General features: G+C 43.0%; 1 protein-coding gene across 2 annotated transcripts in view; it reads left to right on the forward strand.

Moving 5' to 3' along the window:
- Positions 1-3997: 3997 nt before the first annotated feature.
- LOC146861440 (NXPE family member 1-like) overlaps positions 3998-22997 on the forward strand; it is a 739873-nt gene continuing 720873 nt past the window's right edge. For both annotated transcript variants that reach the window (XM_085645734.1, XM_085645736.1), the window contains exon 1: positions 3998-4136. The gene's annotated coding sequence lies outside the window, so the exon portion shown is untranslated. The remainder of the gene's footprint in view (positions 4137-22997) is intronic.

Raw genomic sequence — 22997 nt, forward strand, 5'->3', positions numbered from 1 at the left:
CGTGTAGCCCCACTACGCGCCACCCGCCTCCCGCCCACCCTCCTTTTAAATTAATACCCTGCATGTTAAATAATTAAAAGTAAAGAGACTTACCTGAAGCGCGGCGTCTCCGGAGCTCCCTCTTCCTTGTTTCAACTTCTTGTGACAAATGCGCATGGCGGACGCCCGCGCATGCGCATTTCTTGTGAGAAATGCGCATGTGCGGGTGTCCGCGCATGCGCATTTGTCACAAGAAGTTGAAAATGAGGAAGAGGGAGCCCCGGAGACGCCACGCTTCAGGTAAGTCTCTTTACTTTTAATTATTTAACATGCAGAGTATTCATTTAAAAGGAGGGTGGGCGGGAGGCGGGCGGCAGGCAGCTACGCTTCGCCCTGGCGTGTGCATAGCGCTGCCTGCTTCGCCTACTTTGAAAACTGCGAAGCAGGCAGCGCTACGTACACTACGTGGGCGAAGTGTAGTGTAACGCCCAGGGTTAGTCCTGGCATTCTCCAGCTGCTTCAGCCGACTCCCGGCCCGTCTTCTTGCCCCTGGGTGCTGATCATGTAAGATGTAGTAAAGAAAGAGACAAACATTGATGATTGGTGTGAAACAAATAAAATATTTTTAAAAACGCTCAAAAAATATTTTTGGAAACAACAATTGCAATAAAATTGACCTATCTAATCTGATCTACTGGTAATATTGCGGAATTCGCGGACCGTCTACGTATTATATTTATGAACACTAATCCAGTGTTCCATTCTGATTCCAGAATACTATGCCTAAGTAACACCTGACCTAGCCCACCTATTCGGACATACCAATTGTTCACTAAGTCTGCATTTCCATTTATTTCAGTCCTCAAAAATGCATAGATGGATGACACATGCATACATTTTTGCACACACCAAATTGTTGGTTGGTTGCCTGATGCTGATGTTCTGCTAAGCCTATTACTCCCTAACTAAACAAACTACAAAAGGTTCCACTAAGGACTGGATTAAGTAGCGCTCAACAGCACGTGACGTGATGGAGGATGCGTTACGCAGACCGTTTGAAAATTACCAAGTAATACTAAGTAACTAAACTACCTATCCACCACTATCTTAGTGACAGGAGGACAAAGGAAGGACTAGAGTCTCTCTAGCATTACCTAACTTAAGTACTCTAAAGTAAACTCTTACATATTCAGCCCAAGCGAGCACAAAGTGGCAAACAACAAGTAAGATTAGTAGCGCCGAGCACCGGTGTCTAGAAGAATAAAAATCACAGAAGATTTTTAAACTTAATTTACCTGTAATGTAAGCAGCAGCATTCTTGCTATTAGGAACAAAATTATATTCGCAATAACAGTAACACAGTCTAGAGAACACACAATACTACTAGTATTAGCTACTCACCAAGCCCCACAACCTCGACACCTAGCAGGTCCAGCAGGTCCTACTCCCGGTCCAAGATGTCTGCCCACCGGTGGGTCAGCTGGTTTTGGGTGCGCCGGACTCCAGAGCAGTGCAACACTGCCCGGCGCAGCCTCACCCACCGGCTGTGATGCTCCTAGGTAGCGTACCTGGATCCAGGCCTGCCACCTGCTGCCAAGGTCAAGGGGAGGTGGCGCTGCACAAAAATAAAAGGCGGCCGCCTCACTGAAAAGGGACTGGGCCTGCACCCCTGGAGGGCGCAGTCTGCCGCAAGGCAGACGGCTCTTTGGCGCTGCTGCCTTGCCCTTGGAGCCGGTACCCTTTCCCTTAGCCATGGTTCTGGGGTGGGCGGGGGGGGCAGAAAAGAAAATTTAGCAGGAAAAAATAAAGTTAGGGGAAGAAGGAGGAGAGTAAAGAAGGAAGTAATATAAAACAGTAGAAAGGTAAAAAAAACGCTGTAAAAATAGAAATAAAACGCAAAACATAGACTTAGGGACAGAGATAAATAAAAATGTTCAGAAAAACAATGTAAAAAACAAAGGATAGAAAAGATTGGAGAGGGATTGAAAAACAGGCCCCAGAACCATGCAAAAGATAGGAAAAAAAGATGGCCGCACCCATTGGCAACCACGTGAAGTTCGTGCGATATTTCACCCGAACACGTCATCCGCGTTGCCGAACGTCAAAACCATCTCGCGAGCATGCGGAAAAAGCAACTCTGCATGCTCGGGTAGCACGCATAGCGTCGTGGAATTTTTGTGCATCTCAGCATAGCCTCGCCCAGGGTTAATTATGACAGCGGCTTGAATTTGTATTTCCTGGCCTGGAAGTTGATAAGATGAATATATGAACAATGAATTCCCTGAGCTAAAGTGACATGACGAGAGTGGTGTGACATTACACCGCCTTCCCTAACCAATCAAAAGAGGAGAAATGTTATAACACAATCGTGGGTTTGTCTTTTGGGTTTTAGGGTATAATTGAGGTTCCCTGTGGGAGGGGTTAGGCGTTCCGTGTTTCCTACCTGCGAAAGGAGAGGTCCGTGTTGCTGTCTCATATTCTTGAGCTGGCTGGTCCTGTGTGCTGATTACTGTCTTAGGCCTTTGCCTCTTCAAATCTTTTTGAGGGGCCTTACTGCTCTCATGGCCAGACAGTAGTTTTCCTATTTCCTATTTGGTTAGGATAGACAGAAAACTGAATTTGCATAATCATTTGCAAATGTATTTTGTCTCTGAACCTTTTGACTCTTCGCCTTTCCGAACCTTTATTCACAGTTATTGAGATGTGATCTATTGTTATTTCTCTATTTCTGTTTCTCGTGATGGTCTATGATTCATACTGTATTAAGTATTGATGAGCATTTTCACATTATTTAGATAAAGCATTATAAATATACAAATGAGTTTGTCTTTTATAGAAGTGTTTATTCTTGATTTATAAGTATACTAGAATCAGGTATTAGTTTGCCAAACTCTGTCAACATAAATAAAGATTGCTTCGCCACAGATTTTATGCTGAGATGATGATACAAATTGGACTTTTGGTAAGTTCGGTATTACACTCACCCAGCGTGAAGGGACTTATTGGGTAATTAATTTGTTCCTTGTCTGTGAAAATGTATTAGTCCCAAATCGCTGGTCTAATAAAAAAAGTTCCAGCAACAAACTGACAAAAGTTTCAAGTTTACCCAAAAATTGCTTCAGACCTCCTTAAGGGTCAACAATATAAAATGTAATCTTCAAATATCAACGTTAGCTACATTCATGTAGCTTTTTTATAAATAATCTTTGAAAATAACAGCTTAACATTTAAAAAAAATGTTTGTTACCTACATATTAATGCAATGGGGTCCTAATAAAATTGATACATTCATCTGCTCTTGAAAGGTTATACTTAGAATAAAGTGTATTTAAAAAGCAGTTTCGTGATTCTGCAAGTGCTGGGCACATTTTTAGTACCTCTCAAATCGTAAGGTCCTCTCTCCTACTGATAGCACGAGAACGTATCTGATGTTTGTTATGACCTACTTAGGATTTTAAAGATAACTTTCCTAACTGTAGTTGTAATATGCACCTTCTGACACTGTACTAAAGAGATAGGGATTGATACACTTGGGCTTGCCTATATAATGCGCTAAAGGGAAAGGAATTTAGCACAGTATTCGCTGCCTATAATGTAACTTATTCTCGGGACAGCATTTTCAAATATAGTCTTAGCTGTTTGGGAGACCAAGACTGGAACAATTATTGGTGTATTTATCTACTCAACCAGTAGTGTGGGGGAGGGGGGCGGGTCCCTGCAGTCATTTTGGCCCAATGCCCATGGTGGCACACTTGATGGACCACTGGCTTGCACTGAAGACCGTGGCATTCACGGGAGTCACAGACCGGTCTAGCACCAGCATAAAAGACAGCCTTCAATGTTGTCTGACTGCTTTGGCCTGTTTCGGCGCTGATTGACGTTGCTTTCATAAGTGCCTGCTGCCAGTCCGCAAACACCGGGCGTCCCGGAGTCAGTCCCAGCGTTCGGCCAGACAGAACCGCAGACCAAAGTCCTTCTCATTTCCCTGACGTCGGGCGTGGAAGGGACCTGCGTAGCCTTGCTGCCGCGTGCCTAAAAGTCTACCCCTTCTGTACTAAAAGAGTGAGGAGTGGGCGTCTTTTGTACTCACACCTGTTCCATTACTTGGCAAGGACTCTGATCGGCCAGCTCGCATCAGGAGGGGAACTTGTCATAAGGTAAACAGTATTTTTCACTAACGTTTATTGTGTTAACAAGATGTTCTTAGAGGTATTTTTTAAATAATGTACAACTATAATAACTAGCGCAGCGAATCAAGACCGATAATGAAGAAAAAAAATGTCTGATAAACGTATATTTTATGAAAGTAACCATAACGTAATTTCTGGTATTTGTTTATTCGACATTCTTCAGATAAATCAATCTCCTGAAAACAATTTGAAAGTAATATATATATATATATATATATATATATATATATATATATATATATATATATATATATATATATATATATATATATATGCTTTTTTTCAAAGAGTGTCTGTATTTGCCAAGCAGGTAAAACAGACAAATTAAACAACGGTGCTGAAGATACATTTTCTATAGAAATATTTGTCTACTACAAAGGCTAGGATTGATTCACCTAATGCATTGAACACAGAAAGTGTTCCTCGTCCTCGAAATATCTGTAAAGCGCCCGAGTTTCCCAAGTGCATGCGTGACTAGTTAGTCCAGTCCCGTTTTTCTTTGAATTCTGGTACATGCATCCATGGTTTTATACTCAAATAAATAAGACTCAAAGCTCCGGAATTTTACAACAAACGGGACTGAACTAAACAGGCACGCATCGACCTGGGAAACTCGGCAGTTATGTAAATTTGGTACATGCAGATCTGTTTATTAACTTATAAAATCCGGACTGCAAATCCCAGAATACAAAGCTGAAACCTGGATGCCCTTCTCAGGCATGGACGTAGGAAACTTGAGAGCTCCTCAGATTTATGTCGAGGTGGCACCTTGAGAAATCAAAATAAAAAGTAAATTTGTAGGAAATATCAGCTATTTTCAACTATAAGGAAAGAATTGGGCAAAGGACATCCTTGTTCGTTGGGAGGTATTATACTGATGTTAAATTCAAAGAGATTTAGCATTACAAAAATTCACTAGTGAATTCGATAACACGTCGAGGATACAGGGGGCATTTCAGGGTAGGGTGACCAACTGGCATTGGTACAAATTCTGGTCGGTGAGTGTAAAAATTCAGGACCAAGGGTCAAAATTTAGGACAAACATTCAGGACAGACGGTTAAAATTTAGGTAAAAAATTCGAGACAAAAGGTACGTTTTACAGACACATCAGAGGAGGTCATGCAATAGTATATAAGTAAGTACATAGACAAGGGAACATAAGTACAATTCAAAATAAGTTTATATTAAGTTGAGACAATCGTGCACTTCACTGTTTTTCTGTATTTTCGCAGCTTTGAGAAACTGTGCAGGTCTTTTTGTGGTATTTGATATGATCATGATCTATTTATGTGGTTACTGCACTGGCTTGTCCAGTCTTATATTTTGTTTATAGTTCATGGTCCTGAGCAGGCATGTTTGGTGACATAAGTGGTCTGTAAGATCTGCTCAGATTAACTTTGTTACTAGCGTCTCATATCTGGCTTCCACTGTGAGATGTAAAGCGGCACGCATAGAATGTATCTAATTCGTACCTGCAGTGCTGGACTAGAGTACAGTTCTCTGAGTGACTAGCTTTATGTGTCAGATCGTATCAGGTATTCTATGTCTGTTCAGCTGGTGATGACTGGTTATGGGGCTGGTGCAGTACTGAGTGATAGATAAGATCCATAGCGGGCAAGTCTGGTGTGAGGGTAAGAGCATTAAGCAAGTAAAGAGGGTTATTAACTAGCCTGCATGAGCTGTAATTGGCTGCTGACTGCTGAGTGTTATGGTAATATTGTGGCCCAGAATGGTTAGATAGGAGTTGACATTGCTATATAATGCCCTGACTAGTCATACATCAGCCCACCTCAGCGTTGTTATTCATGGTTGAGCACCTGCGTACCGTGGTTGACTCGGGTCAAACGGCGGCACTGGTGCTTCTCGATCTCAGTGCCGCCTTTGACACCGTCTCCCACGCTATCTTATTACAGCGTTTGGGTGAGGCTGGTGTCGATAACGTGCCACTTGAGTGGTTTTGATCGTTTTTATCCGGTCGTACGTTTAGGGTTGTTACTCCTCCTTTTCAATCCAAACCCTATCCTATCGCTCAGGATGTGCCGCAGGGGTCAGCATTGAGCCCCACATTTTCAACCTTTATGTGCAGCCGCTGGCTGCTGTCGCCAAGCGTTGGAACCTGACTATGGTATCCTATGCTGACGACACGCAGCTGGCGGTTGCATTAAGTGGGGCCTCTGACCTTGAGGCTGCCAAGTTCCGCGAAGGACTGAGCTCAGTGGCCCGCTGGATGACAGATAACTGCCTGCAACTGAACGCTAAAAAAACCGAAGTGCTCATTGTAGGCAAGCAGAGTCATCTATGGGGTGATCATTGGTGGCCATCTGAGGTTGGTTCAACTCCCCTTCCTGTTACTGAGGTCAAGAACCTTGGGACTTGGCTGGATTCCAAACTTAGCTTTGCTTGTCACACCAAGAAAACTGCTGCTACGTGTTTTGGGATTTTACGGGGGCTTAGATCTATTTTTAAATTCTTTGACGCTCCAACCAGACAGCTTATTGTTCAAGCTACGATTTTGGCTAGGTTGGACTATGCGAGCTCTCTCTTGTTGGGAGCTAATCTGGCTGAACTCTCCAGACTTCAATGCGTTCAAAATGCTGCCGCCAGGGCTCTGGTTGGCTTACCGAGATTTTGCTCGGCCAAAAATACCATTGTTAAACTGCATTGGCTCCCTGTTGTTCAGAGGATTAAGTTTAAATCTTTGTGCCTTGTGTTTAAAATTCTGAAGCACTCTTCTCCTCAGATTTTGGAGCATCTCATTCTGCCTTATGTTCCCTCGCGCCTTCTTAGATCCTCAGGTGGCTATTTGGTCACAGTTCCGCGCTTTAAGAGAGCTAGGGCCGGAGGTCGGTCTTTCAGAGTTCTTGCTGCCAGGCTCTGGAATTCTCTCCCTGTTCATATCCGTGCAATCAACGAACTTTTTGCCTTTAGGAAGGCTGTTAAAACCTTCCTCTTTCCTCTGGAATCTTAGTACTGTTGTGTTCTTGTTTGTGGTATTACTTGTGTCCGGCTTTCTGTTCTCTATAGCGCCGGGACGCCCCTTTGCTGGAGCGGCTGTGCGCTCTACAAATCCAGATAACATAACATAACATAACATTATGTTACCTGTAAATGGGAAATAGTGTACTGATAGTGCTGTTTCCTTTCTGTGAGCTCTAAACTGCAGATTCTCATTGATGCACAGAAGTGCGCTACAGACCAGAAAATGTATACATTGTTGAGGCATTATCGTCGGTCAGAAAGAGGCACTGTCTTTTACATGCAGAACATTTTCCATTGAAATGGCAGCAAAATGCCAACATGCTGTTTTATTAATAAAACTATATAGCGCACAAACAGTAATGTGTTGAAATGTGGTTTCAGCAAATATGCATCATTTGAACATCAAGTGTCTTGATTGTTTTGATCCTATTAAAACTCTGATTCTGCGCACACTTCTAAGTACAAACAAATGATTCATTTGGGGTTTCCTAACTTCTGATATGTTTTGAAACATCTGCACAGTTCATTTACAGGTATTTAAAAGTTGTTCTGTGTTACAAAAAACTGATAGATTACAGCCTTTTTTTTCACACACTCTTCACCACCACAAGACTGTCAACAAGTCCACTTTGCTATTCGGTCTTTGACTGCAAAGTTAGAGAACGGTCAGGTAGGCGTTACATGGGTGATGCATGGGCATTCCCATGCATCTCGATGTTAACCCATATTTACAAAGACTAGTAAACAAGGGCTTGTGCCAAAATGGTGTGTCTATCTGAGGTCGGTGTATTGAGAAGAAATATCGTTATTGCTCCTCGTTACTTCCTCTTTGCATGTGTGCTGTATTCCGCAGCACACACGCTAAGAGGAAATAGCCGCAAAGGATGGCTTTCACTTCCTGCACAGCAAACTTGCTCGACCACAATGTTTTGGTACTAGGCAGCGTCAAGTGGCCCAGTACTAGGAGAGAGCCAAACTGCACCATATATTTGAAAATACGGTGCTATTGTGCTCTATCAATTTCAGGGAACAAAGCACTGAACTTCTCTTGCTGTGCTGTGTTACATGAGAGTCTGGGGTGGGAGCCTGCTTCTGAACCCCTTGTGTACCCAGAATTTGGCCTGTGTGGACTACTTCTGCTTTGCTTAGGAGTTCCCTTCCAAAATTCCACTGACGTACAATAGCGTGTGCTGCTTCTTGAGTGCTTCTCCCGCAAGGCTTTGTACTTTCACCATCTCCAGTAAATTTGTTTTCTTTTGTGGCCAGCACGGGTAATGAATGACTAGATGAAAATATTTGCACAGCGTTACAGGTACTCTTCTAAGGTTCCTGGCGCTTTGGATATTTGCTTGTATTCACCAGTTTTAGAGCCCAAGGTGCTGCAGCTTAAGACCCCCCCGAAGAGTCTGCCCACACTGGCATAGTGCTATTAACTGCTCTGAAATGTTGGTCCAGCGACCTGTCATTGCTTGGGTGCATTCCACCAGGCTATGAAGTATCACACAAAAGGCAGAAACCGTTAAACGATCCCCATGTTTTAAAGGCTAGTTTGGAAACAAAAGCAATGTCCCATGGTTGTGTTTTGCAGATTCTTTATTGTTGTCAGCCGGTTCCACTGGTTCATTTTTGTCTCTAGTTTGTGTTAGGGTTTCAGCTCAAGCATTCACGGGCCTCTCTGAACTCAAGCAATAAACCTGAGTAGTTTGCAGGGCAGAATGGGGAAACCAAAAGCAGCTTTGACGGTATTCTAAAATAGCCTCTGGAATCTCCTCCTCAAACTATGAGCTAGGATAGAAGTGCCATATTATGTAGTCACTTCTGCCCAGTCACTGCCCCTGCCCATTCACTGCACCTGTACCATCAATACTCCTGCCTGGTCTCTGCTTCTGCACATCACTGCTCCTGCTTTGTCACTGCTCCTGCCCTGTCAATGCTCTTGCACGTTCGCTGCTCTTGTACGGTCAACGCTTCTGCCATATCAACGCTTCTTGCCCTCCCGAACTCGTGGTGCCTGCACCCTCATTGTGCCATTATTTTTTTATTAATACATTTTATATAGTGAAGCATATGGTAGTTTAATACATTTTAAGGCACTGTTTGTAAAACATTATTATTAATCAGATTGGCAAAAACAATGCATTACCAATGTTTGTTTAACTTTGCAATCACCATTTTGGGTAGAGAACGATAAAAACATAATTCACAACATTTTGCACATCACTTTATTGGCATATTTTTTATTGGATAAAGTGAAAAAAATGCTCTGGTGCCTAGCCTTTTGGCTTTGTCCATGCTTGAGTTGTTGTGTTATGATTTTCTTACGATTAGATTGTTGGTGAAGTTTCTAGGCCCTTGAAAATATATATACAAAAATATTGGCTATAAGCAAAACCTTTTTTTGGTCCCAAAAAGCATGCATTTAATAGCTCTAGGAATACCACACGGTTGCAGGGATTGAGGAACTAATTTCTCTGCATGTTCTCGACCATTGCAGAAGTGAGTTGTGCAGCTGTGCAAGACTGCATTATGATGGGAAACTCAGGGCCCAGTTCACAAAAGTAATCTGAGATAAAATCCTAACTTTACGATTAGTTTTGGTCTTAAGTTAAACGTAAGACAAATGTAAGTTTAACTGAGACAAAATCCTGGTCGCAGAGTTAGGATTGACATTCAGTTAAACTTAAGTTTGTCATAAGTTTAACTTAAGACCAAAACTTAAGATTGACTGAGACAAAATCCTATCTTTAGTACTCCTAAATGCCTTCTGTGAATAGCAAAAGTCATAAAGTTAGGATTTTGTCTCTGATTACTTTTGTGAATCAGGCCCTCAGTTTAGAAGCAATGTTTAATAGTTTAGAAAAAGCAATACGACCTAAAAAAGCAAAGTGATCCAATAGTAACATGCAGTAGAAGTTTTTTGTCAGCAGTGTGGCAATCAAGGTTTTCTTTGCACAGATGTTGGTGGCATAGTGATTTTTAGGCTGCTGTGATTTCCGTTGGGCTCTCAGGGAACAACATTAGCAAATTCCACAAGGCCTGAAGCTCCCCTCGGTACTTTGTTTGGGGAAAGTATCTCTGTAATCACTAACTACAATCTACTGATACCAAGCGTGTCACTCTCCTCCATGGCACTCACTTGCCTTGTGTGCACATGTTATGTTAACGGCAGAAGGTCCATTGTCATTTTATATGTTATAATAAGCCTCAGTCAGAATGACAATGGGCCTGCCCACAGTCTGTGCGAGGTTGGAGATTGGCTGCTGCATCCTGTAGAGTTCAAAAGAAAAGTGCGAGCTTGCCCGAGAACTTTTAAACTCCTGGGACTTTGCGCAGGGGAACAACACAGCTTGCTGGTATTGATCCCGAAAATTACAGACAAAAGGCGTCTGTAAACAGAATGGTGATGGACAGTGGACATGAAACCAAAATGACGGACGGTCCATGAAATTTATGGATGGCTGGTCACCCTAATTCAGGGAGTTTCGGGGTGTCTGCCCTTTGATCCCTGAATTTGATGAAACAGATTGTTTACCAAAAATGGAGACTCTTATGTTCAGAGAGATAGACAGCCAGGGTCCTTTTAGGCCACTACAACCGGTGACACCGCACAGGTCTGGCTCTAGGCATGGGCAGTGTGGGCTTTTGCACAGGGCTCTGCCCACTTATATGGGACCCGAACAAGTGCGCCACAGCCGGGCCATGGCACACCACTCCTCTTTGTCATCTAATTGAGAGCAAGGTATCACATTGCAAATGTGTCCATAGGAGGTGGGACCCTACCACTGGGCCTCAATGCTATGGTATAGCAAGGGTAGCCCTAAATTATGAGCCCCCTCATATGGTCACAGTTGAAGGAGACACATTCTGCAGGTTTCTCCTAAAATCAGCCATCCTACCCTGCTGCTGAAACATGGGCACCACCGGATTCCCATTGTCCCACAGTTTAGTTCCTGAGCAGTTTTAACCAACTCAGCCTACAAGCAAACCTCACACCTTTTGCATGTCAAAGCGGTGCTTGTAGAATCCTGAGAGGTAGGGACTGCAGCTCAGAAGGGGTCTGCATAAAGCAGGCTCAGGAAGAGAGTCATCTTTAAAGATGTGAACAGCCCTGAAGGTGTCAGAATGTATGCAGATAAGAGGGGCCTCGCACATTCCCTTTCTGCCCAGGTCCCCAAGAATCCTAGAACTGTCTGTGACACCGCACCTGGTGCCGAGTTGTGGGCTCTGTATTTTTAAACATTTAACAAGTAAAAAGCACCTGCTGAAGGGTTCCTTGTGTGCCCAGCAATTTTATGGCAACAATATAAATGTCACAATAACTTGGATGACTTATGTACCTGCTGGAGAAAATTCAGAGTATTGTCTATTTGCAGATTTCACTCATAAAAAAGTAGCGTAGAGTGTTAGTGACTGCTGCAAAGAACATGTACAATGCAGGTCAGATAGCTTAATGTATTACTGCTTTTGTCACAGATATCCTTTTGTTCTGTCCAGTTCCGAAGTTACAAACAAAATATAGCACACTGAGCTATGAACTGTGGTCAAAGAAATGCATCCGCTAGGTTAGAACATTATTTTTTTTCCGCAATCTTTCATTATCACAATGTTACTAAAAAGGTTTTATTTGGATAGAAATACATTCTTATTAGTGAGGCCAATCCCAACAACTGGTCATAGCTTCCAAATACTGAGTTTGTCCTTCTTCTCAAGATCAAGCTCTCTTAAAATATAGTGCCTTCCAGTATGGATGACATGACTTCTACACCCTGTATGGTTTATATACCATTTATATACACAGGGCCCGATTCACAGAACTAACTTAAGACAAAATCCTAAACTTACTACCATTTTGGTATTCACAGAAGGCACTTACTCATTTTGAAATTCACAGAAGGCACTTACTCATTTCGGTATTCACAGAAGTTAGTAGTCCTAACTTTAGGACTCCTAAATGCCTTCTGTGAATACCGAACGTTTTAAAGTTAGGATTTTTCTCAGTTTAGGAGTAGGAAAGCACACACTTAAATATGTATATACTTAAATATATATAAAGTATATATTAAAAAATAAGTATATCAACAAACACATGTGTACATATCTATAAATATATATAGATATATACCTATTTGTGTCTATATACATATATATATGTAAGAGTATATATAAATGTATACACACACAGACATATGTCTTATTTCCACACTTCTTAAGGATTCTAAATTTACTTTGTGTTTGTGGATTCCCTTTAAAGCAACAGAGTAAATAAGCCAACATTTATAATTAGAAAATGGGAAAAAGTCTGGTGCAAAAAAGTCTATGTTCTTTCTTTAAAAAGGACATCAACAAAAGGCTTACTGGGGTAAGATAAACCATCTTCCCATCTTACAGGAGCAATCAACCATGCTAAAAAAGAGTTCCTTAACCACTGTTTTGCTTTCATTTTTTTATCATCTCAACATTCTTGTGGTGGAAACTGAAAGAGGTGTGAAACCCTTAGGTGCGACTGGAAAGTTATACATTTCTAAAGAGTAGGCACCACACCCAAATCCAGCATTTGATTCAGCATGGGATCGTTTATGTAGAATGTTCATGGTTTTCGCAACCTAACTCATTTTTAAAATATATAAATGATGAAACCTAGTATGAAAAATAGCAATTGGTTGAAACGTTTACATCTAGAATTTTTTGTCCCAATTTCTGATTTGCAAAAGTATTATACCAATGCGTCCATCACACGCTGCCCGGTCACAGCAGTATCAAGTGTTTGTTGTCTTTCCAGAATCCCATGATACTTTGAGCAAACAACTGGGAAGCAGATTTTAATTATTTTTCATTGTGTACTGAGCAATTTATGTGGTAACATCGAATACATGAAAAATGAATATGAAGGAACCATACCTTTTTATGAATAGTGGGTATTTGTACGACTCTGAATGTGGATCACCCATAATATCATGGAATTCAGAGGGCCTTGTTCAGAATGTTTTTTTCTTGCACACTGGCTTACATTTGGAAGTCAAAGCGGAAAAAATTAAAATTAATAGTAATGAGTGTTTCACTATTCCTTGTTTCCACACTGTCCTGATCAAAATGCTACCAAACTTGTGCATGTGAGCCTATCACCCGCAACATAAGCCCCCAAAACGCAACATGGGACATTAATTTTTCAGCATGAAAAAAGGCCGATGTTGGCTGTGTGAGTAGCTGGGGAATGTGGGCCTGGGCTCAGTCAGCATCCAAGAAAACCACCCTACCAGACTTTTCTGAGAACTAGACAAACAGGGTAGTCCAGGGTGGTGTCATTTGTATGGCTCCTACTGCCTTTTCTTTTTCCAGAATACCCTGAAAACTTCACAATGTGGTTAAATCATGCATTTTCCCCACATTTCTATCTGTTGTCACTGCAGACATTTTTTGTGCCACATGTTCCACATGTAGTTCCCCAGCCTCCTCGCCATGTGCCAGGAAGAATTTCTTTCAAAAGCTCTATAAATCACTCTCTGGCATTGTGCAGTCAGGCACAAAAGCACATAAGGATAAGTCTTAAAACGGCATATTTGGAGCATAAGAAATTACAGTCGTCCATGAAATGCTGTGGTATCATAAAGTTAAGTGGCATTGCACACTGTCAGCTGCACCAGATGAATGATACATTCTCTCAATGAAGGCACTGCTTTTTGTATGACACATGGAGGCTTTCAACATCTTCTTTTCCTCATACAGTTTCATCGTACTGCCATTGACAAGCACATTAACAAGCATACATAAAGGAACATACTTTTTTTGACAACCCGCCTTTTACTAAAGCTATTAATCATAATGTAGTGTAATCTGCTTATTGGTGCTCGATTTTGTGATTGGTCTTTTTCTTCGACATGAGCAAATCTTTTCAGTAAAATCTGACATTTGTCATGGTGTCTGGTTACTGCTTTATTATAAAACAATGTTGTATAACTCTTAGTAATGGTGTATTGTATTTGCACTTATATATTGTTTCATACACATGTCAAGAACCCAAAATGCATTTGCGGCTGAAAGTGTGACCCACGCATGGCTTATATAGATAGTTTTTTTGGGGGGGGGGATTCCAGTTCTTTACTGAAGGATTTCAGGTCCTTTTCAATATAAATGAGCAATAACATCAGGAAAATAATGACTCGGATGTACTTAAAGTAGACATAGAGGGGCAGATTTATCAAGAATACACGGAGCGCAACGCAGCAAGACACCTCGTTGCACTGCGTGAAAATGCAAAAAAGAGCCTTATTTAACATTATATGGTGCATTCCTGTCCTTTCCTTGCGCTGGGACACATTGTGCTGCCTTGCTCCAATTATGGCACCTTTGCACCCTTGCACATGGTGCACCATGGTGCAAGGGTGCCTGCATTGTGAGCTAAATTGCTTTTCTGCAGAAAGGACCTCCTTCCTGCACAAAAACAATACTCTGTGGCACTTTCCTCTTTCTATGTGTGCTGCAAAATGAAGCACAAATAGAAAAAGTCACAAACGAGGGGAAATAAAGATGTTACTCCTCATAACGCCTCACCTGGGGAGGCATAGCAATTTGACTTATTCCCAAGTTTACCGATAATGGTAAACCTGGGAATTTGGCAAAATCCATGGGTGAATGCGTGGGCACACCCACGCTCCACCAATGTAACGCCTTCCTAAGCAGACTAATGCAGCTCAGCAATTTGCGCTGCATTGTGTTACTCTAGATTGATCAAGTCACTCTGGGCCATACAAGGTGGCTTTGCATGGCTTGATAAATCTGACTTAGTAGTTGCATTGCCCTTGCGTCCCCTTGCATGATTCAGGGGCGATGAAATTCAATGACAAATATGCCCCATAGTTATTTTCTTTATTGTTGTTTATTATATAAATGTGTATATCATAGTCGGCATCTCCTTTTCTGTTGTACCCCCAAATATGATTTGCTATCTAGTACAGCAACAGACAGTTTATTTATTCTAACAATGTATCTCATAGGATCCCCAACATATATCACATATGTCATCATAACAATTATGATAAACAAATATCTTACCGAACAATGGACATTTTCCCATGGTTAATTTATATCACTTCATTAGGTTGCTCATAGCTCTTAACCATGTTCCACTGTTGGGGCATTTCAGGATTGCAAGCATCTCCTCCTTTATAGATTCACATTTTGTCCAATTGATTGTTTAGAAAGTACATCAACTTTTCGTACCTATCCATTTGATACATGTCTCTTATCTACAAATCTAAGTGTAGCACAGTGGATGTCTTCCAGTGACAAAAAATTCTGATCTTGGTGTCTGCTAATGAATTTGAAAACCATCTCTAATGTTGGTGTGTGAGTGACTGAAATTGTTGTGCAGCTATTCTGTGCATGCATCTAAGTCTGTTGTTGCATTGAAGTCTGCCTTTCATCTGTCTGAAATTTGGACCCAGTAATCGTGCAGTTTAAGGCTGTCCCACAGAATGTGGGCGACGTCACAGTCTGGTGATGTGAATCAGTGTGGTATCAGCTTGCTCAGGAAGCAGCATTTTACATATGTGAAACATTCTCCCCACTACATCTGTCTTCAGTTTGGAAATCTCTCCTGATCATAAATGAATGTTTAAAAAAAGAAAAATTGACATAGACCATTCACATTAAATGAATGAAAAGAGAGGTCTCTGCTTCTTACGTTTATCATTGTCAATTCATGGCTAAGAATGTAATGTAGAAGTATTGATATTCAATACAGGTTTTGGTGATAATAGATAGAGATTAGTAGGTAGGGAAAACATCTAATCTAATTGAAAAAAGATCAACAAAAGGGCTAATTGGAGTCATGTAATCTTATATGCCTAGTTAAAAGAAAGGTGGAATGTATATCAAGCATCCTGTCTACACAATAGTAATGTACTTATCAACTGTACTTGTCCAAAGTCAATACTCAAAATGTCAGTGGAATAAATGATGAGCAAGACTTCATTTCCTGAACTGCAAAACTAGTATATCTATGTGAGTTTGAAAACAGCTGTAGTAGCTTCCACACCCCAACTAATGTCTATGAAGATAGAAGGGAACAAAGTAATCTAATGAATGTATAAGGTGTAATATGGAGGAAAGGGGCATGCATTAACTGTATAACTCATAATGTAATGAGTAAGTTATAGTATCCAATCTTGTAAGAGTATGAAATTCAACTCTAATCTAACTGGCACCAAACTATCAAGGCTCAATATAGCTAATATAAGAGAATAAGGGACAAAGATAGACATATTTAAACCGAACTCTTACTTGTCTCATGGCAGTTGGTAATTGGTTAGATCACGTTAGTCCTAATTGGTGAACAAGATTTGTCTCTGGGTTCCTAGTGGTACTTAACTCTAGTTCTATTTAGTGGATGTCAGATGTGAATGCTATCCTCTGATCTTGGTCTTTCTTCTCTCTGCAGAATACTTGACTTTGTGATCAGTGAGGTATGTGGTATGCACATGTGCTGGTTGTTATCAATTCTGCGTGGATATAGATCGTCCAAGAATTGCTCCGTTGAATGTGGGTCCTTGTATTCTTAAGTTTTCCCATTTATTGTCACCAGCATAGTTGCCAGTTCCCAAAAGCTATAACATATGTCTTGTTTTTTCAGTCAAGGTCTCAGTAGTAGAAGTTGTTTCTGTTTTACATTGTTCTTTACAAAAGGGCAGGGAAAAGGGTGTGGCCAGACACTACATCATAACCCAGAAAAGTTTGTTCCTTTGCATCATGGTACACACAGTGCTCAATTTGCGTTCCCCTTAGTGTTCACTGTAGTGTCAACCCTACAGTCAGCACTAAGGGGAGCACCCTTAGTGTTGACTGTAGTGTTAACACTACAGTCAACCCTGAGTGGACCACAAATTGCACCAAGATGCAAAGGAACACACTTTTCTGTGACATCATTAAGTGTCTGGCCACATCCTTTTTCCTGCCCAAACAGTTTTTCATTCCCTCTACCATTTATCACACGTCCCTAAGTTTCACTTTAAAAAACAAATTGTATTCTGGCCCATTTATTACACTTCATCCAGCCCAAGCTGGAAAGTATGGCCCGAGTTGGAAAGTATGGCCCGGATGTGGAGACTCCAGCCCGACAGCGGAAGTAAAGATATGACTCTTAAATGATCACTGTGAACACCAAAAATCTTAAAGTTAGACTTTTGTCTCAGAGTACCTTTGTGAATCGGCCCCATTGACTTCAGGTGTAAACTTAGACTTCAGGTGTAAAGTTAGAGCTCAGGTGTAAACTTAGATTTCAGGTCTCAAGTTAGACTTGTGGTCTAGCATTACCCTTTTTGAATCATCGGGTCCTGAGTGAACAACCTTTTAGAGCCCAATTCTCCAGTTTTAGACACCATTCCTTCTTGTAGGAACTTTGCACACCAACTATAGAGTCACTGTTAAGTCCTCTTGTCACTCCTTGAAAAAAAAGAGGTTTCTTTACCCTGCCTTCAGAGGCAAGAATATGACTATAAAAGTAAAGGATATCCTTCTCTAAACAGGTTGTCTTTGTTCATGAACTGTGGATTAGAATCTTGAACATAGACTTTGTTGTAAAGTCAAAGTAAACCAAAAACTTTGATTCACATAAACAGTTTGTCAGCATGGTGCCCTTCACTTGGTTTGTGATGAATTTTGCTAAAGATTTCAAGGTCTGCGGGGCAGGGCCGGGCTGTTGGTTCAGGGAGGAGGAGTAGTTGGTACACACTAAGTGCATATGACTGCTTGGCCGGCAAAACAGTCATTAACATTTTGCATGTTCCCCACCAGGCTGTAATGCCCAGCCTGGTGGGAAACAAGCACAGGCTCCCTGTCCCTGTCTGAGCACCAATCCACGGTGCTCATACCAACCACAGCATTGTGATTGGCTTAGGGGAACCTGTGTGCTTCCTGCTTCTTCCGGACTGGAGTCAAGATCAAGAAGAGAAGAGAAGCAAGGATGGCAAGAAGAGATGATGGAAAAGGTAAGTGTTTTAAAAAACAAACATTTTTCCACCCCCCATAAGCCCTGCTCACCATCCCTATTCCCTACCAGCCACCACTGAGCAGCGACCTCCTATCTACATTCAATCCTCAGAATAATGAGCATGAGTCATTGGCCAGGGGTGGTTTTCATAACTATGCCTTGCCCAAAATAGCCAATGCACTAGGCCTCATGGAACTTGTAGTCTCTGAACCAGAGCAATCAGATTGGTTATATTAGAATGCATAAATGCAAAGAATAATTTGGTAAATGAATAGCATGATTGGCACTAGTGGAGGACCATGTGTTAAGTATTTTCTACAGTCCCATAAGGGTTCATAAGTAATTGACAAGACTTGAGAAAAATATAATACCAAATTATAAAAGTATATTTTTCTGGAAACCTAGACACCAAAATGAACTAAATACCATACATGTAACTGGAGTTAACGATTTGCAAAGCATTATACAATAAATTAATTAAATACTGCAGACATTTAACATTGCAGTCAATGGGAAAATCTGCTAGTGACAATCGGTCACTTATGGATTGAATTAAGTTGTACCATCACAGGGTAGAGGTCCTTGGGGTCTGTAGGAAGGTGGATATCTGACTATGGTTACCCCCAAATTTTTGCCTAGTGTCTAGCTGGTTTTTCGACTTAGTTGGCCTGAGATCCTGCTATTCAGGATCTCAGCCTGGCTGTTCTCTCTGTAAAATGGACTCCATGTACCCTAGGTACATACCCAATTGGTTGGATCACCCTGTCAGCCCCTGTACCAGTGTACACTAGGTACCCAGGGCATTGGTGTACCCAAGGCCTGCCAGGGGCTGAAGCATGTATTATGCCACCCCAGGCTTGGCCTAACAATTTGACACAACTGGCTGATCACTCAGCTGGGGTAAGTTGGTGTAATCACCTCTTACTTAGGTGTAGTATACCTATACCTAACCTTAAATGGGACACCTGGTAACCTATAAGTCACTCCTATGGCAGGCCTTAACAATCCTGAAGGCAGAGTGCTTGGTTCCATGTGAGATGGTGCTCTGGCATGAGCTGAGCCTGTCTGCAGTGGTCGGAACAACTTCCTTCTACTGTTTCCAGATATCGTCATACCATATACTGTTAAGTGCATTATGAACCTCGCGGTTAAATGCTATCTTTGGTTTGGCTTTATCAAAACATGTCGAGTAAGGTGTCATACGAATTGGAATACTAACCCCTCGCCAATTCTGGCGACGGGGTTAGCATTCCACCCTTCTAGAGGGACACGACATGTACAGTACCTGAAACCCGGGTAAAATCAGACATAGCCTCAGCTCCACAAAATGGATGCTGCCACCACAGACACAAGTCTGCCCTCCTGCTGCTGGGAGTCCTTCCAGCTTGGGAGGTGTAGACAAAGGGTTTCCTGCCAGGGGAGGTGCGTGCACCACCCCAGACAGGATTTTGTGTATTGGTCAGGTAGGGCTTGAAAGAAACCAGACATGCCTGTGGCTCACAAGGAGCCTCGGCGCATATGCCAGTTCAAACCGGTCCTGGGGCACACCAGTCCCGGGCCTGGGGCGAGCTGGACAAAGGATTGGGGGTGTAACCACCCCCCTTCCTGGTCCCACCCATAGGGAGGGACCTAGCAGGTAGTCCGGCCCCTAGAATCCGCTTAAAGGTAGGAGCTGTGTCCTAAGACTTCAGACATCCTGGAATCAACTTAACACTAAGAAGAAGACGGGAACTTCGACGCTCTGCTGCACAGAGGACTGAAGCCAATCTCCCCTGTGGTCAGGGAGTGACCACCTTGCTAACGCAAGCACCATCCAGCGAATCAACGTCTGCTTTGCCGCCGCCTCCCGCCGGAGCCCGAGCCCAGAGACTGACAAGACCTGGACCTCCAGACCTCTCACCGCCCGATCCACAGTCCCTGAAAAGAGGAGACCCGTGGAGGCACCGAGACACGTGGAGCCAGCCATCTTGGAACAACTACGACAAGCTGACAAGTGCAACAACCGAGGCTCCCTCCAAGTTGTGCTTTGGGATCTGAGAAGCCCAACACCCGAGCAGCATCTGCACCAAAGGTGAGCCCTCCAGCATCTCCACGATCTGCGTGGGGCCCTTCTGCATTTTGCCACTCGACGCGCCTAACCGGTTGCTGGCCCGCTGGCTAGTAGCCATCTTGGCGATGAACTTCAAGAAATACACCACTGGTCTCGTTGCTCCAGACTGGCCCTTGCTCCCCTCCAAAGGAGCAGTCCCTCTGACCTTGCTGGTCAGAACTATCAGCTTATTTTGTTTTCCACAACAATTGCTTTTTCCAAGGCTTGTTTGCTTCGATCAAGTCGCCGACACCGCCGACAGCGAGAGCCTGCGTGGGACAGCTCGTGAACCGACTCCTGGACGTCGTCGACCTCCAGGGACCACGTGGCTGCAGAGACAAGCTACACCTTTCTTCCTGTTTGCACCCGACATTGCCTGGTACCCACCTGGTGCCACGCTGGTCACTGGCTAGTGACTGTGAACACTGTCCCCTCTGCTTACAGGTCTTCAACATCTCCGATCCACTCTTGGATCCACTGCATCTCTCCCGGACCGACCGCCTGCAGCATCTTTGTCTTCAGGCTCCACGGAACAGATAGAAGAAACCCGACGCACTTCGAGGCCTAGGCACCCGCTTCCTGTGGGTGAGGTAAAGCTGGCACACCTGTGCCCAAGTGTAGTATTACATCTCTAGTGCCCGTGTTCCAAATCTTGAGTTCCTAGTCCATCCGGAAGATCCTCTTTGCAGTAACTTTGTACTTTTTACGCACCCATTGAAACCTATGGGAGCACGCGTGTGACTATTTGCTCTGCACACGCCACCCGTGGACCTCCTGGTCACTAACTGAAGTTAGCTCCTTGTAGGCCCAGCGATTCTAGAGGCCCTAGGCCTTTTCCCTTTTCTGTTCGTGGTACTTATACCACTATTTTAGTATATGGTTCGAGTGGCCACCAGGGCCTATCCATATAAAGTGCAACTTCTGTGTATTCTGTGATAATCTTGTTTGACGATTTGTGCTCCTGTGCTCATAAAGAGACTAGGGGTTACTTTGAGAAATAAATACATATATATTTTGAATATATATCTGTGTGGTGTCCTTTCATTGGTATAAAAGGGGGTTGCATTTGGTAAAACAGCTGGCTTAACACGCATCACGAGTTTAGCCTCAAAGACTGCTTAGCCTACGCTACCACTAGGGCAGCTAGTCCGAAAAGGTTGACTTACAACCACACCATAAGGGTTGCTTGGCATGGTACAAGGTGATCACTTTAACTAGTGAGCATCATATACCAGGCCAACTTCTCACATTGGTGAGCAGCGGTTGGATTTGAGCTTGCTGTGTTTTACCATTGTAATCTCTTGGTTACCAATTGAAAGATCACATAGGTACCTGTAGGTACATATAAAACAAGATTAGATATACATAAGTTCTACTGAACTTAGTTGTTGTAGAGCAAAGGGAGTAGCACACCCTGACTACAACTACTAGATAGGTTTAGTAGGTAAACCCAAGTGTAGGTAGATTGCAACACATCCACCCACACTTAAGAGCAATGGCCGGGGCAGAGGGGTCCACTGTACCCATCTCTGTTGAGAGTGACCCCCAGAGGGCACCATCCAGCTTTGCTACCCTTAACCAGAATGAGCTCAGGCATTTGGCAACTCTTAGAGGCCTTAAACAGCCCAAGAACCCTACCTCTGCTGAGCTCAGAGAACTCTTACAGAATGATGAGAATCAGAGAGAACTCAAGAAAGCTTCCCAGTTAGCCCCCTTAGGGACAGGAACAGGAGGCCCCCCTTCTGAAGATGCTACAGAGGTACCCAGTTCCAATAGCCATCCCTTAGATGAGAATCATACTACAGGGGAGGAAAGTGGTGAGGATACAGAAAGTAGTGATGATGAAGGGAGAACTAGCCCAGTGCCAAGTATTATACTTGGCCCAGCTAAACTAAGGCTATTGGGGACTGACAATGGGTTTACCCCATTGGATCTCCCCAGTGGACTTAACACAGGGCTTGGGAGGCAAAGGACTCGCTCAGGTGACTCCAATGCTTCTCATGGCTCTAGAGGCTCTCAAGGTCACTCCAGGAAAAGGATGACCACCCCTCAGAGGAGGGAACATGAGGCCAGAATGCAGGAAGCTCAGCTGAGGATCAGGAAGCAGGAGCTAGAAGTAGCCCTGATGGAAGAAAAACTGAGGAAGGCTAGGCAACCTAGAGAGAGTGGGTCTATACCCACTGGTGGCAGCATTGTCCCTAAGGACAAAGATAGGGTCTTTGATAATAGGAACCTGTCTAAGGTTATGCCCCCCTACAAAAGTGGGGATGATATCCACAAATGGATAACTGCTCTTGAGAGAGCCTGCAAAGTACAGCAGGTTCCTGAAGACCAGTGGGCAGCAATCCTCTGGCTCTTCTTTGAAGGAAGAGGCAGAGACAGACTCCTCACTGTTAGGGAGGAGGATGTCAGAAACTACAGAGTCCTGAAGAGTGTCCTAGTTGATGGGTTAGGCTTAACCACTGAACAGTACAGGTTAATGTTCAGAGACACCCAGAAGACACAGACTCAGGACTGGTCTGAATATGTTGAATGTGCCACTAAGGCTTTGGAGGGTTGGTTGCTGGGAAGTAAGGTATCTGATTATACAGGATTGTACAATTTGATGATGAGAGAACAGATTTTAAGTAACTGTCAAAACCAGCTCCTCCATCAACACCTGGTAGACTCAGATTTGACCTCTCCCCAAGAATTGGGAAAGAGGGCCGATAAATGGGTCAGGACCAGGATCAGGCCTAAGAATCAGGGTGGTGACCAAAAGAAAGATACCACCAA

This window comes from Triturus cristatus, chromosome 3_1 (genome assembly GCF_964204655.1).
Source record: "Triturus cristatus chromosome 3_1, aTriCri1.1, whole genome shotgun sequence".
NCBI lineage: Eukaryota > Metazoa > Chordata > Amphibia > Caudata > Salamandridae > Triturus > Triturus cristatus.